This window comes from Amblyomma americanum, chromosome 3, assembly GCF_052857255.1.
Source record: "Amblyomma americanum isolate KBUSLIRL-KWMA chromosome 3, ASM5285725v1, whole genome shotgun sequence".
Lineage (NCBI taxonomy): Eukaryota > Metazoa > Arthropoda > Arachnida > Ixodida > Ixodidae > Amblyomma > Amblyomma americanum.
Window position 1 is genome coordinate 78,023,784 of NC_135499.1, and position 14,770 is coordinate 78,038,553.

Genomic DNA, 14,770 nt, shown 5'->3' on the forward strand with positions numbered 1-14,770 from the left:
TGACACTTACCAACACCTACGCCAAGAGATCGACAAGCGCCTGCACAGAGACAGCATAGACATCTGCCACAAAAGCTTATAAAGATCAGATGCATTGAGAGAATCAGCTCAATAGTCTCCCTGAACAAAAGTATCACTTTTTTTTCTATTTTCGTGATTCTCCTGAGCAAAATTTTGAAGCATGCACGAATAGTTCACTATTTGTTTTTACTTAAGAAACTTTTAATTCCAATAGATGTTTTTAAGGAACATCGGCCGACTCTTGAGTGTTCGTTGCAAAGGTTACGCGGCCAGCAAAGCACCATCAGCTAAGCGCGAATCAGAAGTCATATTCATTCTTAAAATGCACTCAAATAGATGCCGCAACTCGGCAATACATGAACACGACAGAAGCAGGGAGCATTTAAGTTCAAGTCATTCTGGCGCCTATATTTCCACATTCGGCCTACGTGTGCTCGGAATAGTACTGTTTCCTCAAGCTTTTCGTAGTATTTTTGTTTCTCTTCTGCTCGCGAATCTGGCCTTTCTTCCTGGCGCGAGCTCTGCTCTTCTTTCGACTAGCGCGTCTGTTGCGATTACAGATTTTACGCCAGTTCGCTGATGACGGCTCCATTTTTCGTATTTTTCTTCTCGGCATAAGCTCTTCTGTTTCCACTTCCACAATGAGTCCCTTCTGAAAGTTGGGCTCGTTCGTCGCATCTTCTTTTTCACTTCGCTGCGATGTTCGTTCAGCTTGCTTGTACCCGACTCAGCTGTTTCCAGCTTGGTTCTTTTTTGTCCTACTCTCTTCCTCGTTCTTCTTCGGGGAAAGCCCGTTTCCTTTTGGTTTGCACCATTCGAGATTAGTCTCTAGATGGACACACAGGTTCAGTCCCCTTTTGTTCTTCGAGGACTGACCTTTCTTTTCGGCCAAATGTTTTTTTTTTTTTGCGGTCCTCTTTTTGACCTTCCCCCGTGTAGCGTGCTGAGGGCACGGCTCAGCAGAGGTTGGAGAGGCATTCTATTCAATCGCACTCAATTAATCTTCAATTCCTTCCTTCAGATGGTCAATTTCAGTGCAGTCACAAAAAGGCTTTCCTTCGACTGCACCTTCGGCTTCCCCACAGCAAAAATTTACCTCGCTTTCCTCATCGGGAAAGCCCTCCTCAATGCTCGAGGGTTCCTGCTTAACAAGTCGCGGTTTTTCACTTGTGGTGCTCTCCGCAGCTGCGGTGACGACAGTGCCTTCGCGCTCTTCGTGATTTTGCCGCTATTTCTCAGCGTCACTACTGCACCAATCAGGCGTGCAGCACGCTGACTTCTCGGTGAGGCTCCGGCTTTCTTCCTCAACGTCAGGCGCCTTCCTTAAGGTCCCCTCTAACTAAGGTGTCAGGTTGGCCAGGTCCACACTGCCTACTACCTCGGTGGTAGCTGCACTTTTACTTCCTTGAGGAAGCGACCCAACGGTCTAGTCCTCATGCTCTTTATTCTGAGTTGTAGGAACAGGCTGTTCCACAACCAAACCATCAGTAGTGGCGCTCGTTACAACCGCTTCCGTGCTCGCTGACAACTCCGACAGGTTAGTCTTCCACCCTTCCTCTCCTGCGGGTAAGTTCCGCTGGCTCCCTGACGTTGTTCAAACGCCGAACTTCAGGAAGCTTCTTAGCAAGGATTGCATACTATCTTTGAAATTGTTTTTCTCTTTCTTCTCGTTTTCTCTGCCACTCTCAGCTCGCCGGTGCTAGAATATGTCACCACTTCACGCACTTTCTCGTGCGCTGCCAGACACCCTTAGAGCGTGTAGGGGTACTCGGTCACAATGGAGATGCCCTTGACTCTGCGTGGCAAGCTAAGGCGGAGACCAGCTACCAAGCGACAAGGGGGTTGGTGCCCAGCTTTCGCCGGTCGCAAGCCAGAGAATGGATCGGAGCTAAAGGTTCACAAAACAAAACAAAGTTTATACAGCAAAGAGACGATACACAGGATTTCACAATCACCAGTACGAGCACATAAAAAGTGATTTACAAATACAATGCAACTCGTGCAAAGTAACCATAGAAAGAGATATTCAACAAAATCGTTGCACCTGAAGTGCACTAACACAGAGAGAGACAAATAAACAAAACACAATTTGTTCAACGGGCACTGCGACAGTCCGACTACCTGAGGAGCACGACGGGGCCGATCCGCAGGCTGGCGCACGTTGCCTCGCTGGTCCTTGGCTGGTCGAGTGGTGTTCTCCCGGGAGTAAAGCGGGCGCTCTTCTCGGAAGCTTAAACGGTAGCTCGGGCTAACAGACAGCGGTTGCAGCCCCTCATTTATAGGCGCAGACGGCGTCTGTTTGTTCTCCGCGCCAAGGCAGGCGCGCACATACACGCAGCTTCAACTGCACGAACTCCTTCTTATCGCGCCGGGCGCGCGACCCCATTGGTCGAGCGCGGAAATCACCGTCCAGAAAAATCTAGGTCATTCGCAGCACGCTGAGTCATCAGCGCAGGAGCGAAGAGAAGAGGGTATCACTTTAGCACGGACAAGGTTACCCCCTTTCCGTCGACAACAAGCAGAATATTCGACATTCTAGAGTAACCGACGCCGCGCCGTTGAGCTGAGAGGCAGCAGTACGCGCAACACTACGTACTCTCCGGGGGTCATTCCCCGCTGTTTCTTTCTTTTATTTTACCACGCCCGGGGGCGATTGCTTAGGCGCAGCGCTGGTTTTTTCGAAAATGCGCCGAATTTTGTGACACACTTGTAAACTGGCGCATAGGAACCCCTACGGAGTATATGTATATATATATATATATATATATATATATATATATATATATATATATATATATATATATATATATATATATATATATATATATATTAAGGAAGCCAACAGTCACCGAAACCAAGGTGCATAGGGGAATGTTTCTATCTTTTTTTTAATATCTAGTGCCAATCAATTAGTTTTAAAGAAAATTACTTATCAAGCAGCAGAAAAAACAACCATGCCGCCGGTGGGATCCGAACCCACGACCTCCGAATATTGCGTCCGGTGCTCTTACCAACTGAGCTACGGCGACGGCTGTCCATATGCTGCTCTCGTGAGTATTTATGTTTATTTTGTGTGCGCGAACCTTGAAAGTTTTCACCAGCGCCACCCTGTTTGTCAAACGAGCCCCTCACTTCATTTGCCTTGTCTGTAATATATATATATATATATATATATATATATATATATATATATATATATATATATATATATATATATATATATATATATAGAGAGAGAGAGAGAGAGAGAGAGAGAGAATGAGAGAGAGAGAAAGAGAGAAAGCTAGGGAGAGAGAGTGGTCACACGGTGGAAAACGTAACAATCTTTTTTCTAACGTTTTGACCAGAGTCTGGCCTTCATCAGAGTATATGATACAGGCGAAAGACACAGCTTTTATAAGTACACGCCTGTGGTGAAGGGAAACATTCCAGTTTGCGGGTAGCAAAGGCAAACATATCAATGTGAGTCGGCAGTGAAAGAAAAACTGTTAGTAAGCACAGTCAAATATAATTAGGGCATCGTGAAGGATCATTGCAATCTCCATCTTTGCGAAAGAAAAAAATCAGATAGATGAAAACACAGATGAATACCATTTTTGTTTAAACAATGTCTCATGTGAAAAACTATGAGATATGTTGCTGGGATGAGATATCATTTCAGCGATAGAAGCGAAGAGCGCAAAACAGTGTGGAAAAAATGATCAGCGTAAATCTAACATGGCATAATGCGGTTTTGACGCAAGGCAAGTCAGCTTTCCAACATTTTCATTCAGACCTAAAGAGACAGTATTGAACTTGTGTATAAGAAATGATTCGCTGAACTCCGCGCTCATGGTGGGTCTTGAAAGCTGATTCCTGTAAGGTTACATGAATTTTTTCAAAAGGGTGCTTAATATCGTTCACGTGTTTAGAGATAGGAAGGTTAGGCACTGTCTTGCAGTGAGCTTTATGATCATTGAAATGTTATCAGAACGGTGTTTCTGTTTGGCCAATAAACTAAATCTTAGAGATTCAACATTCAAGCATGTAGATTACGTTGCATGTATCACATGAAAAGTTACCTCGAATGATCACAATAAAGTCTGATGCTGTGCCGGAAGCCATTGCTGATGTCATCCTCTGCGCGCAGACTTTGAAATGCGATTTTTTGCATAGGTGACAGCCGATTGGCATATTAGTGCTTGTTTTGGAAGAAGTGAGAATGTAACTGAGGTTATCGCCATGGCGGTAGACAACGCGGGGCACTTGCTGAAAAATGTGCTTGAGTCGATCACATTGTATGAGAAATAGATGGTGTTTTCTTCAAAATGCCCGAGACGTTTGGAATTGATGCCGAGTTAGTAAGCGCCAGGTTGATTTGTGATTGCCTTGATTATTGTTTTTCTGCTTTTAGTATTGCCTCGTGATCAACAAGGTCTGCGCGTTCTACAGCATCGTTTATTAGTCGCGCTGGGTATTTCCGCTTAATCAATGCGTCGTGGAGGTTGGTACAGTTTCTTTCGAAGTCGTGCTCCTCAGATGATATTCGTTTAAAGCGGACGGCTTGTCCATATGGGATGCTAGTCTTCCAGTGTTTAAGATGGCTGCTTTCGAAGTGTAAGCATCGAGGTCTGTCGATAGGTTTCCGGTATGTATCCTTGATAAGTTTCCATTCTTTATCGATACTGTCAAATCTAGAAAGCTAATTGTGGTTGGCGAGTAAGAAGGAGAGAAAGTAATGGTCTCATGCGAGTTAATAAAACTAAAGATGAATGATAGAAGTTCTGCTTCACCATGCTGCTAAATGAGAAAAATGTCAATGAATCACTCATAGTAGAAGGGTTTTAATGGTTGCGTGCAAGAAACTGGTATTCTAATGAACCCATAAATATGTTGGCATAGTTAGGACCAATCCGCGTACCCATCGGTGTTCCGTTTATCTGAACATAGTGTCTGCTATCAAATTGGAAGTTGTTAAGTTTCAGTATTAATTTGAAACGTATAGCTAGCGTGGGGCCATCAACATTAGAACTTAAGTATTGTTTCTAAAAAAACTGCACAACTGACCGGATGTTATCGGAGTGAGGAATCTTGGTATAGAGGGACGCAACATCAAGGGTTACATGCAAGGCGCCCTGGGGGATCTTGAGTTCGGCTATGTCGGATAGGAAATGTCCTGTGTCCTGTATGAAGGGATGAAATGTAGCAGGAGTTTTATTGACGATGGTGTCAACGTAGCTTGACAGCCTTTCAGTTACGGTTCCTATTCCGGAAATGATTGGTAGGCCAGGGTTGTTAGGCTTGTGAATTTTGGGCAATAAGTAAAATCTGCCTGCTATAGGGCTGAGTGTAATTATTGAATTGACCGTCCTTTTGTCTATTTTATTACCAAGAATGAGATTGAATAGCGTCTTTCTAAAACAATTTTGAACTTGGCATTTGGGTCGATTTCTAGAAGACGGTAAAATTAGCTTTCTGCGAGCTGCCTTGAGACTTCGGAGGCATAATCAGTTTTTTTTCAACGCCACGATGCCACCACCTTTGCCTGGGGGCTTTATAACATTCTCACTTTGAGACGCTAGTTTTTTTATTGCTGCAGTTTATTTTCCGGAAAGGTTGCGGCGAATGTTCTGCGCGCTGATGATGACATCAGCAATTGCTTCCAGCGCAGCATCAGACTTTATTGTGAAAATTCGAGGTAACTATTTATCTGATACATGCAACGTAAATCTACATGCTTGACAGTTCAATCTGTAAGATTCAATATATTGGCCGAACAGAAACACCGTTCCGATATCGTTTCAATAATCATAAAGCTCATAGCAAGACAGTGCCTAACCTGCCTATCTGTAAACACGTGAACGATACTAAGCACTCTTTTGGAAATATTCAAGTAAGTTTACTGGAATCAGGATTCAAGACCCACAAGGAACGCGAAGTTCGCGGATCATTTCTTATACACAAGTTCAATACTGTCTCTTTAGGTCTGAATGAAAATGTTGGAAAGCTGACTTGCCTTGCGTCAAAACCGCATTATGCCATGTTAGATTTACGCTGATCATTTTTTCCACACTGTTTTGCGCTCTTCGCTTCTATCGCTGAAATGATATCTCATCCCAGCAACATATCTCATAGTTTTTCACATGAGACATTGTTTAAACAAAAATGGTATTCATCTGTGTTTTCATCTATCTGATTTTTTTCTTTCGCAAAGATGGAGATTGCAATGATCCTTCACGATGCCTTAATTATATTTGACTGTGCTTACTAACAGTTTTTCTTTCACTGCCGATTCACACTGAGATGTTTGCCGCTGCTATCCGCCAACCGAAATGTTTTCCTCACCACGTGCGTGTACTTATAAAAGCTGTGTCTTTCGCCTGTATCATAAACTCTAACGAAGGCCACACCCTGTTCGAAGTGTTAGAATAAAGATTGTTACTTTTTCCACCGTGTGCCCACTCTATTGCGCTTATGTTGTGCAGGATCCATCCGATCTTCACCGCCTGCTTATTCAAGAAGAATGGATTTTGGCATGGCCACGGCGAAAAACGTACTTTTTAAGCACCCACGTGCTGAAACATCGATTGTCGTGCTTTGCGATTCCCATACCAAATACGTCTACCAGCACTTTGATCCTGCCCGACCGGATACTTCCGCATTCGTTACGAAATGCGGCGCCCTCATTGCGGATGCGTTTCAGCTTCTGAACATCGTGCCTTCAACAGCCTCAAGCATACTGCTACATATCGGAACCAACGATCTAGCTTCCTACTCAGGCCAGTCTGCGTTTTAAATGTACTGCAAATTACTGGATCGTATTGCAAAGACCCGGCCCGATAACATTCGAATATACGCAAGCCTAATTCTTCACAAAACAACAAATCCTCGAAAGCACAGAGACAAGGGACTTCATCGGCAAAACCGAGAGACTTGCATCTTCAATAGTTTACTATGAACCTTCTGCAGGCGATCCAATCTAGTGTATTATGTGGACCATGGCTTTTAGTGGCTTCCATTAGCGCGCGTGCTCGCTACCGATGGCTTCCATCGAAGTTATGATGGCGCAGCTCTGATTGCGAGTAGAATTAAGCAACTTTGCTCCAAAGACACATTGGATCGGGGAGCGGCTTCCTGGAGGGAGTGTGCACCAAATGCTCCCACTCTCGGCTCGGGCGTCTCTAGGTCCCGGATTCAGCCTCAGGCGCGGCCGCTTTCAACGCTCGCGCTGTCAACACCGTTATCGCCGACAACCCCGCTACTGGTGGCCTTGCTCCTGTCCATAGTGCGCGCGATACTCCATTCCCGTGCACCATCGTTCTCGACAACTCACCACCTGGTCATCCCCTCCCCGAAGCACCTGCAGCTTCCGTTTGCCGACATCCATGCTCCCGACGCTGACGTCGGTGATCCCATCGGCGCTGCTGCTCACGACACTCCGGCCTTCGATGCCCCAGCTACCGATGCTCTTACCTTGGACGCTTCCGCTCCGGACATCACCTATCTTGAAGCGCCTGCTTCCAGCTAACCTGCTCCCGACGCTTCTGCTTCTGACATTCCTGCTGAAGACACCCATCCTGCTGTCTCCTCAGCACCAACCGACTCAGCCCTGCTTCCAAGAAGTTCTGGTTGCGCCGTTCCTGCTACCACCACATGAGCTAGAGGCCCTCAGGCTTCAAACACTCGAGGTGTCCACGCCAAAAGCTCTGCTTTTCGAGAGTACGACGCTAGTGTTTCCAATCCCAGACATCCTGGCTCTCGGGACTATACTACGCAGTGCAGTGTTCCGACCTTCATGATCAGACACTCGTGGCTCTGTAGCCTCCACTTGTAGAGGAAAAGCTTCCAGAACCGACATTACATTCGTTCCAACCCGTCGACCATGTCCCGTCTGAGGACAACTACAACCTCTGAAATAAACGCCCGAACACCGTGTGGAAAACGCCCAGTTGACTAAGAAATTCGCTTCCTGACACATGTACTAGCCCCATATTCTCGGAGAAATTTATACGCATTAGAGAGAAAGAAGACGAAGTTGTTCCAGACCAGAACGCCATCTCTTTACCTCTGAAGTTTTATCGTTTTTTCACAATCAGGGAAGCGCCGCTCCCTCTTCGTGACGGCGATGGAAATGGGGGGCGTCAGGCCTCCTCTGGAACCAGGTGGGTCGGCAGCAGCCGCCCAGAGGAAGCGCTTCCACCAATCGAGCGAGGCAAGCACCCAGGCCACCGTGCTGCACTCAGCCACAAGCGAGGATTCTTCGGCGTACGACGGGTTCGTCCCAGAGATAAGCAAGAAAGCCAAGAGAAGACTTCATAAGAGTGAGGACTCATCCTCATCAAGCACATCTACCGTCATCACGACGCGTGGTGCATCGGCGCATACAGTCCAGTTTACGCCTGAATGGCCCACCGACAACCTCAACCTACTCAACAGACAGGCTCCGTCGGTGTTCCTCGAGGCTCGCGTCCCTGGGGTGATAAGGACGTCAGGATCAACAGCCGAAGGAACCTCCTTGCCAACAATGTACCGAAGCGGAGCCCCTTGGGAAGTCTATCCACCATCAAGAAGATCGGAGACATCCCCGTCCGCTCTCTTGTTCTTGAAGACGATGGCACAACCGCTGACGTCATTTACGACATCGATGCGAACATCCCTGACTCCGACCTGCCGATACTCATTAAACCAGAGACGAACAGCATCGAAATAACGAAGGTTCAGCGCCTCGGCAATTCAAGGTGCGTCAAGCTCACTTTTAAGAGCGATTGCATTCCATCGCACGCGAAGGTTGGCCACTTTCGACATGCAGTTCGCCCATTCGTCCCGAAGCCGCTTCAGTGTCGGAAGTGCATGAAAATTGGGCATGTAATTGGTGTTTGTAATAACACCATAGCGTGCGCGCGCTGCTCTGAAGCACATAGCGGTGACAGTGGCCGCGCTCCTGTCTTGAAGTGCGCCAACTGCCGTGGCCTTCATGACGCTTCTTCTCAAGTCTGTCCCTGCCTGATGAAGGAACGGGTGGTGTTGAAGCAGATGGTGCGAGACCATTCAACGCACAGAGAGGGCACAGCTCGGTGCATCGGCGTCGTTCGTGTCGTCGACGATCTGCTAGACGAAAGGCCGACACGGCAGGGAAGCCCCCATCGCTCCTGCTATTTGTCCTCCCCCTCCACCGAGTAATGCAAAGCCCGGAGATTGGTGAAGACGGAACGAGTGCTTCAGAGGTGACATGGCTACCATTGCCGAAGCCTCGCTCGACCTTAGTGTCTGAGCAGGCACCACGCCCCCGTTGTCCCACGCCTACAGCTGAGTGAGCCCAAGGCAGATATACAGCCCCAGGTGAAGAAGTGTGGGTGTTCGCCATCTTGAGGTCTCTTATGAACGCCATGCGTGTGATGCTGTCTAGCTTTCGCTCGTCAGCAGCACGGAATGCATTGCAGGTACTGGACGCGCTAAATCCAGTTCTTTCGGCTTTCCAGTAGCAGACACAATGGCTCTCCCAGCGTTACCATTTGAAAGCCAAGTCAGAGAAGCGTCAATTTTCCAGTGGAATGCCCGTGGACTCCATTCCCGCAATTCGGACATTCGCGAATACGTCTATAAACACAGATTTCCAATCCTTCTGATTTGTGAACCCACTTTACAAAATCCCATCCGAATTTCTAGCTATGAAGCGTTTGCATCCTCCACGTACAGGAGAAATAGCAAGGTCATCCTCTATATTCGAAGGGAGCTTACTTACGTGCATCATACGGTTCCCCCTCACGAGCATAACCAGTACGTCTGTGTAACGATGAAAAGGCGCACCCTGACGTTTCCGCTCGTGGGCGCTAACTTATCTCCATCAACAAGGTTCGACGCCGACAGACAGAGGGACTAGTTGGTTTTAACACCTGGGCCTTGGATGGTCACTGGTGTCTTTAATGCGCGTCACACCATGTGGGGAGGCATCCGGACAAATTCTAAGGGAAAAAGTCTTGTCTGTTTCGCATCTGACCAGACCTACAATGCCTTAACAACGGTTCTCCATTGTACATTCGCGGGCTGTCTTTCAGCAGTTGTCTGGACTTTGCGTTTTTGTCTCGGTGCCTTGCGAGACGCGTCCGGTGGTTTGTCGACGTGGAAACGAAGGGAAGTGACCACATCCCCACATATATTATTGTTCACATATAAGTGGCCACATATATTATTGTTCCTGGTCTCTCTGGATGCAGATCTGCCAAACGTTTGCAACGAATAGACTGGTCTATTTTTAAAACCTATATGAAAGAGGCCTGCAGAGAAGACATTACAACATGCATTGAAGAGCGCATCAAAGAGGCTATGAAACACGCGAGATGCTTCTTCACTCCCATGCCAAAGTTCACAGACTTCGATGTGGAGCTGCAGCGCCTCCGATCAGTTCGACGAAGAGCAGAAAGAAGATACAGGCGCACAAAGTCACTGCACGACTTAAGGGATTCAAGGCGCACAGAGAAGAAAATTCAGCGCACAATTCAAATCTTGCAGGCTTACCGTTGGAAAGAATTCTGTGAATCACTGGATCCTCGAGCGCCTCTGGAGGGTGGTGCGTTGTTTGCGAACATCTCCACAGCAGCTCTAACCATTCAAGTCTCTCGCACTTCACCAACGACGTAGCGAAGAGGAGATTGGTGATGATTTTTGCGCAAGAATAGCAGGTCCTAGGAACCAATCCACAACTCTGATTTGCTTCGAAGTGCCTAGATCTGGGGATTCACGAATGGACCTTCTTTTCTCCACGGAAGAACTAGACGCCGCCATGGCCCGTTGCAGATGGTCCTCATCGCCGGGGCCCGATGGAGTAACATACTCTGCACTTAAAAACGTTGGTCAGGAGGCTCGACACGCCCTTTTAGACAACTTCAACTCATCATAGTGTGCGGGTACTTTACCGGATGTGTGGAAATGAAGCCGTCTGGTTCCAGTCCTTAAACCTCGAAAATCGCCGCTTGACCTAGCATCGTACCGCCCAATCGCATTGGCTGGTTGCGTGGCCAAACTCATGGAATGGATGGTGCTTACGCGAATTGAGTGGTATCTGTAGCACTATCAAATATAACCAGATGTAATGTCCGGGTTTCTGCGGAGGCTTTCTTTTATTGATAGCGTGATTGACCTGGTTTCATTAGTTCAACATCAGAAGCATATGAAGCGCTTGACCGCGGCGTTGTTTCTGGATGTTAAAGGGGCGTATGATAACGTCACTCATCAAGCTATTTTGGACTCTCTGGAAGCTACAGAACTTGGTGGCCGCATGTTCTGCTGGATACGCAGTTATCTATCCAACCAATCACTATTTATGCAGACTGAGGACAGACCAACATCTTCAAATTACCCTTCCTGTGGGGTCCCACAAGGTGGAGTACTCATCCCAACGCTTTTCAATCTTGTGCTTGTCGGCTTTGTCGATGTACTACCACAGTCGGCGACAGTCTCAGTGTATGCAGACGATATTTTTATCTGGGCATCAGGAGTTACGCGAGCACAAGTTCGAGCAATGCTTCAACAAGCGGCAAGCATTCTAGCGGCCTACCTCCGCCTGCAAGGTCTCGAGATTTCTACTGAAAAATGTTCCGTTGTTGCCTTTACACGCAAGGACATATCCCATTAACTCGTACGCACAATACTCTATGAAAGAAGCCATCGCTTGCTTGGAGTAATCATCGATAATCTAACATGAAGCCCATATGTCTCGTACATGAAAAGGCGACTGACATCGATCGTTCACGTTCTATCCCTCCTTGGAGGGAAGTCGTGGGGAGCATCAGTGCACTCGATGCTCCAGCTGTACACCGCATTAATTATGGGATTCCTTCGGTACAGTATCCATGCACTAGGAAACTTGAGTAAAATGAACATACGGTGTCTGCAAAGTGTTCAGGCTCAAGCTCTGCGGATGTGCCTAGGACTGCCAAAATGCACGTCTACAGCCGCAACAGTACTCATTGCTCAGGAGAATCCAGTGACTGCCTATGTCACAATCGAAGCCTTGAGAGTGCATATTTGTCACCTCTCTCAGATTCCCACGCACCATCTTGCCAGTCTTCCCGCGAACCGGCCTAGTACATCATTTGCGAAAATTTTTGATGCCCATCGCGACTTCTTACCAAGTAATTTGCACCAGCCTCTAGACTCTCTTCTTCATTATGGAGTCTGCACCAACCTTGTGTGCTCCTTTCCATACCGGGAATCAAAACAAAGGCTGATTTATCGACGGCAGCACTAAAACAGACAACCCTAGAATATTTGCATGAGAAACATGGACACCGACTGCACGTATACACCGATAGCTCAGTGACCCCTTCTAGTTCCTCGGGCTCCGTAGTCATCCCCGTAAGGACCATAGTTAAGAAAGTGAAAACATCACACCGGACCTCCTCCACTGACGCAGAACTTACTGCTATTCGTGTCGCCATTGAGTATATCAGTGAACAAACACCCCAGCAACGGTCTGTTTTCACTGATTCAAAGGCAGCCCTCCAAATGTTACAATCTGATCTTCGTCATGGGTCCCATGAACAACTTGTCGCCGAAATACACCACGCAGCCATCAACAAATGGCACGATATTGTTTACCAATGGCTGCCAGGACACAGCGGCATCGCAGGCAACCACCACGCGGACGAAGCCGCGCGAACTGCTCACCATGAGGGTGATTGCGTGTCCATCCCCATCTCGAGAGCCGACGCAGCGGATAGACTTAGACCACTGCCGCGGGACATCGCGCTTGCCGCGTGGAATTTAGGCCAAATCTCGGATTCGCATTTAAAAACCGTAGACTCAGATCTGAAGCTTCGGCTTTCATCCGGCATACCATGACGTCAAGCAACTTTGTTGTGTCGCCTGCGGCTTGGTGTAGCTTTCACCAAGCACTACTCCTACTTAGTAGGTATGGCTGACAGCCCTGCATGTGCTATCTGTGAGTGTGATGAGACAATAGCCCACATTCTTTGAGAATGCCCTGCCTACAGCGCCGAAAGACAGTCTCTGTGCCGTGCACTGGAGCATCTCGACCTGCACCTACTGACGAAAACGAAGATTCCCGGACACTGGCCGCGGTGGTCGTCGGCGGTGAAGGCGTATAAGGCACTGCTTCGCTTTTTGTAGACTTGTGGCCTGCACGATAGGCTGTGATTTTACTGAACGCTGTGACTTTACATAGTGACTTTAATTTCCTGCAACTGTCTTTTCTCCTTATTCTTGTTCTCCCCTCACCCCTTTCCCCCCGTGCAGGGTAGCAAAGCGGCTATTCGTCTGGTTAGCCTCCCTGCCTTTCCTCCTCCTCGTCCTACGCATAAGAAAAGTGGTTGAAAAACACATTCGTTCGGAACTTCATGTCAATACTTTAAAAAGTTATGTAGCATCCTCCACTGCTCCGCGTGGTCTCCGCTTTTATGTCAAACCAGCAACGTCCAAACTGTCCAGCAGCGACACTGCAAAGTGGGAAAGCACTTCAGCAACGGCTGCTTTGTAATTTACGCGTGTTGTTTTGGATCACCACCAATCAGTCCTCAACTCACTAACAAATGCAGAAAAGCAGTTGTTAAACCACTCTAATTTGTCTTCCGATGAACTCGCTGCCCAATATGTGCACAAAGACAAGAAGTGGGCTGAGATAAATGCTATCAAGTCCAGAAAAGTTTCGCGCGACAAAATCTTTCTGTTCCCGCACTGCCAGCCTTCACTGCCATTACCATCCCAACTGCATAACTAAGTTGTCAATACTTCGAACTTCACCTTGACTCATGACGACGTGAGTGCCCTGTCACGTGGCCTAAATTTCTGCCCCGCGTCCGGTGGGTTCAGTGAGTTTCAGCTGTTTAAAGACTTAGAAAATTTTGCCCGTAATATGAGACTTAAGGAGTACTTCTATGACCGACCACAAGATGCCGAAGTCGATAAAAATTTGCCGTCGCAAAATCACTGGAATCTTTCAACCGAGACAAAAAACTTCCTCGACATCTACATTAAGGCGGTCCAAAAAGATGTGCTGGAAGCATACAATGCTAAAAAGAACTTTCGCCGCAACCTTTCCGGAAAAGAAACCGCAGCGATCAAAAAACTGGCGTCTCAAACTGAGATTGTTATAAAGCCCGCAGACAAAGGCGGTGGCATCGTGGTGATGAACAAGACTGATTCAAAATGGTGGTTTGAGCTAGTTGGTACATATTCACAATTTCACCAGCGCTGCGACTAGGAACAAGAACAGAGAAGGAAGACAAGGACAAGCGCTACTAACAACTGAAAGTTTATTTGAAAAAAACACAGATTATATGCACACAACTGACAACCCAAAGCGCCTGCGCTTCCCCCACCAGGCACGCAAAAGAGAGTTAAAAATCTAGATACAAAATTTCACACTCATGTAAGTTTACAGATGGTGTGCTAACGCACGTGTCGATGTTCTTGTGAATGTGATAGGCTTCACACAACTCCCTAGTTAACTGATCTGGATGTCTGAATTTAATCTTAGCCCTGTTAAGCAGAGGAAAGCATGCTTTTTTGTTAGACACACCGGGTTTGTTTAGAAGACAATCTCTGTAATGAAGGGACAGATTTGATGAAGGAGCACCATTCAAAGAGGTTCTATGCTGACGTAAGCGTGTATTAATGCATTTACCGGTTTGCCCAATGTAACTCTTGCCGCATTTAAAAGGTATGTCATAAACCACTCCCTCTGCACATGGCACAAAGGTTGACTCATGATCCACCTGGCATGCATTTTTTCTTTTGCCTCTTATTTGCTTCT

The 14,770-nt window shown here is 47.2% G+C and overlaps 1 non-coding gene across 1 annotated transcript; it reads right to left on the reverse strand.

The window, feature by feature from the left end:
- Positions 1 to 2,976: 2,976 nt before the first annotated feature.
- On the reverse strand, positions 2,977 to 3,050 carry TRNAL-CAA (transfer RNA leucine (anticodon CAA)). Its single transcript has one exon. It is a non-coding gene; the product is annotated as a tRNA-Leu (tRNA).
- Between the last annotated feature and the right edge of the window lie 11,720 nt (positions 3,051 to 14,770).